Source organism: Grammomys surdaster, unplaced genomic scaffold (genome assembly GCF_004785775.1).
Source record: "Grammomys surdaster isolate TR1022 unplaced genomic scaffold, NIH_TR_1.0 269, whole genome shotgun sequence".
Taxonomy (NCBI): Eukaryota; Metazoa; Chordata; class Mammalia; order Rodentia; family Muridae; genus Grammomys; species Grammomys surdaster.
Window position 1 is genome coordinate 997,943 of NW_021604710.1, and position 4,845 is coordinate 1,002,787.

The following is a 4,845-nucleotide window of genomic DNA, read 5'->3' on the forward strand; positions in this document are numbered from 1 at the left end:
CACCACGCACTCCTTTTCGGCTGCATTGGGTGGGCCCCTGGGAAGTGGACCTACAATAATCCCGTCATTGGGCTAACTCACAGCCATCCTAGTCTCTTGTCAATGTTCAAGTTACCAACCATTTGTCAGTTTGGGGTGTAATATTGTCATAAAGGAAGGCTCCCCAATGTTAGCGGCCATATCAAGGGTGGCCTTGGTTTAGGAAAAAGCCAATTTTTGTTGTGGTGATCAAGAGGCCAAGCTCTCTAGCGAGAGAAATGAGGGCAAAGCCAGGCATACCAGGAACCCTTCTGGAGGGCATGGAAGTCTAGGGGTAGACCGTAGGGGGAGGCAGGGGAGCTGACAGCTGTGTCAGTCTCCTGCGGAGTCACTTCTGGATTCTCTGCAATTTTCAGCTGATGGTAATGAACTTCAACTGCCTTCTTGATGGTAGCATCAACCTGGTTCCGTGGACGACAGGTCACGGGCGATGATCTCTGTCTTGCTCAATCTTGATGTCGTGCGCACATCCTCTCAATGAGGGTCCGTCCGGATGGGTCCGTGCCTTGAGCCCCACGTCTGGGTGCCACTTGACCCGACCGGTGGGTCCTGGTTATTCGTGGGGGCGAGGAGGACTGCAACCTGCTATTCTTCAGAAGATATGGTACACTGCTTGAGTTATGGTCTCCCTGCTATTCTTCAGATGATATGGTACATTGCTTTGAGTCTATCTGCCGTTGCCAAGCAGGATCTTGCAGTTGCCCAGCTTCAGGGGATCTTGTGCAGGTGGGAAAAGGTAGGGGGTGAGGGTAAGGGCGAGGCTCCTGGCTTCTGGTCCATCTGGGTTAGAACTTCTAATAGCAGGCATCACGGGTGATTCAATTTTACCTGGGATGCTGCGTGAGTTCAAGCTCCTGGGAGTCCCTGTTTTTCTTGGTTTTCTGCGGTTGGGTACGGAGCTGCTGCCTGCGACCTGCTCTAGGCTCGGTCCCAAACCGGAAGTCCGGGTGTCATTTTCTTAATATCTTTCTCAGCCTGTTTATCCTTCGAATAGAGGAAGGCTACTGATTTGTTTGAGTTGATTTTATATCCAGCCATGTTGTTGAAGTTGTTTATCTGCTTTAGGAGTTCACTAGTGGAAGTTTTAGGGTCACTTATCATCTGCAAATATAGAAGTTTTGACTTCTTCCTTTCCTATTTGTATCCCTTCAACTTCCTTTTGTTGTCTAATTAGTCTGGCTAGGACTTCCAGTACTCTATTGAATAGGTAGGGAGACAGTGAGCAGCCATGTCTAGTCCCTGATCTTAGTGGGATTGCTTCAAGTTTCTCTCCATTTAGTTTGATGTTGACTACAGGTTTGCTGTTTATTGCTTTTACTATGTTTAGGTATGGGCCTTGAATTCCTGATCTTTCCAAGACTTTTATCCTGAAGAGATGTTGAATTTTGTCAAATGCTTTTTCAGCATCTAGTGAGATGATCATGTGTTTTTCTCCCCTTTGAGTTTGTTTATATAGTGGATTACGTTGATGAATTTCCAAATATTGAGCCACCCCTGCATTCCTCGTATAAAGCCTATTTGATCATGATGGATGAAAGTTTTGATGTCTTTTAGGATTCTGTTTGCAAGAATTTTGCTGAGTATTTTTGCATCGATATTCATAAGGGAGATTGGTCTAAAGATTTCTTTCTTTGTTCTGTCTTTGTGAGGTTTAGGTATTAGTGTATTTGTGGCTTCATAGAACAAATTTGGTAGTGCTTATTCAGTTTCTATTTTGTGGAATAGTTTGAAGAGAATTGGTATTGGGTCTTCTTGAAAGATTTGATAGATTTCTGAACTAAAATCATCTAGTACTGGGCTTCTTTGGTTGGGAGACTGTTAATGACTGTTGCTATTTCTTTAGTGGTTATGGGACTGTTTAGATGGTTTATCTCATCCTGATTTAACTTTGGCACCTGGTATCTATCTAGAAAATTGTCCATTTCATCCAGATTTTCCAGTTTTGTTGAGTAAAGGCTTTTGTAGTAGGACCTGATGATGTTTTGAATATCCTCAGTTTCTGTTGTTATATCTCCCATTTTCATTTATGATTTTGTTAATTTGGATACTGTCTCTGTTCCCTTTGATTAGACTAAGAGTTTGTCTATCTTTTTTGATCTTTTCAAGGAACTAGGATCACCTGAGATCATCAGGAAACACAGATATTTACTTTATGATTCATAACAGTAGCAAAATTACAGTTGATGAAGTAGGAAAGAAAATAATCGCATAGTTGTAGATTACCACAATACTTGAATCTATATTAAAGGGTCACAGCATTAGAATAAATGAAAATCACTGCTCTACAGCTTGTTACTTCCTTGTCACTGACAGGAAGAAGAGATTCAAATCATACTTAGAAAACTTTACTTCTAAAAATTCATGTGAACAACCCTGTACTAGAAGGGTTGATAGATTTTCCTTGAAGATCATACTTTATGTATGTTGGATAGGCCCTAGGGATGCTAATGTATTTAGAAATATAGAAAACCTTCACCTTTTGTGCAGTTCAGAAAACCTGCACATCACATTTCAGAATAAGAGAAGAACCTGAGATGAAACAAAAAAGAAAGTGGTTTTTTATTTTTCTATAAAAGCTATTCAAGGTTGAAGGGATAACTTCTTTATAAAGAGATTGGCTACTGTCCTTTGGTCTTACATGGGTAGATTTTTTAATTAATTAATTTATTTACTTTTCATCACAATATTAGCCCTCTCTTCTATCAGTACCTTCTCACACAGATACACAGTTTCTGCCCCCTCCCCATTTCTCACTCCCCTTCTCCTCTTAGAAATGGGTTTGTCTTACTCCATTGAACATAATGTCATTGCAGGCCTAAGTGTATCCTCTCCCACTGAGGCCAGACAAGACAACCCAGCTAGGGAAATGGGATCCAGAGGCAGGCAACAGGTTAAAGGAAAGCTTCTGCTCCAGTTGTTGGGGGACCAACATGAAGACCAAGATTACCTTATGCTACATATGAGCAGGGACCTTAGGTCGAGCCCATGCTATCCCTTTGGTTGGTAGTTCAGTCTCCAGAAGCCCCAAAAGTCCAAGCCATGTCACTCTGTTGGTATTTCTGTGAAGACACAGTCCTCTTTGGTACCCTCAGTCCAACCTGCAATTCTTCTTCAAGATTCTCGAAGCTCAAACTAATGTTTTTTGTTTTGGTTTGGTTTGGTTTGGTTTTTTGTGAGTCTCTGTATCTGTTTCTACTAGCTGCTTGGTAGAGCTTCTCAGAGAACAGTTATGCTAGGCCCCTGTCTTCAAGCATAATAGTATACCATTAATAGCATCAGGGATTTGTTCTTGCCCAAGGCCGATCTCAATTTTGGCCAGTCAATGGTTGGTCATTCCCTCTGCCTCTGCTCTATCTTTGTCCCTGCATATCTTATAGGCATGAAACATTTTGGGTTGATGGTTTTATGGGTGTGTTCTTATCCTTATCTGTTCTCTAAGAGTCTTGCCTGGCTAGAGAAAGTGGCCACTTTTGGATCCATATCCCCCACTGCTAGTTGTCTCAGCCCCATAGCACCCTCAGGCCTGCCCACCTCATCCCAGGTATCAGACATGTTCTAGAGATGGCCCACACTCCTGCTAATGTGGACTTCTCTTTTCTCTCCCCTGATCTCCCTACACTGATTCCTGCTGCCCAGCTCCCCTCCACACTCTTGTATTTACTTCGTTCCCTCCATCTACCTTCAATATCTATTTTATTTCCCCTTCTGAGAAGAATTGACCCATCCTCCCTAGGACTCTCTATTTTATTTGGTTCTTTGGTCTGTGGATTGTGGTGTTATCCTGTTGTTTATGGCTAATATCCATTTATAAATGAGTACATATCATGCACTCCTTTTAGGTCTGGGTTATTTCACCAAGCATGATATTTCCTAGTTCCATGCACTTTTCACCAAAACTCATGTTGTCTTTGTTTTTATTAGCTGATTAGTATTCAATTATGTAAATGAACCACATTTTATTTTTCCATTCTTCAGTTGAGGGACACCTAGGTTATAGAAAGGAATTCACATAAATCATTCATAGCACCATTTTCCCAGGCAAACCATGTTAGATTTCAATTTTTGTTAAAACTTTTCAAAGAACTTAGTTGGTATAAAAGATACATGAAGAACAAGTGTCTTCTACAATTTATATTTTATGAATGAGTTTTATGAATGGTATGATGACCAGATTAGATATAGCTATTAACCATGTCAGATTTTTTTGTTCCTGGGGACAAGCATTCCATATATGAAGACATTCAGTAATAAATACAGCATTGTTGATGGCCACTTGGGATGACCTAGTTTCTTAACCATAAGTATTATTTCATCATAGCCTTCCTCTGTCCCAGAAAGAATGTCATCTAAACTGGAATATGCAGAAATACTCAGGGTGTTTGCATTAATTTCTTAAAACTGTGACATTTCTTCTGGGATAAGACATTTGGCCAATCTTCCATCAGAACTCATGGGGTCATAACTAGAAAACCATCCTACCCCCCCACAAGGTTTCATTTCTTATTTTTTTCCACTCCTTCAACTTTTATGCTTTCTTCAAAAATGGGCTTTCAATGTTTTTATGTCCTAATATGAGTATTACTATAGATCCCAGTGTGTGCCTTTTGGATTTCACATAGGAATAATATCTGTTATATCTTTTGGCCTAGCTCTACCTGAAAGCATGGGAAGTAAAAAGGTCCTCATTTTCAGGGACTCCTACAAAAGTCATACGAATCTGTGGCTTGAACTCACAGACTTCTTTATGTTAAACTGAGCAAAAATACGAATGATGGGTGAGGGAGATTAAGACTAATTCTTTATGGT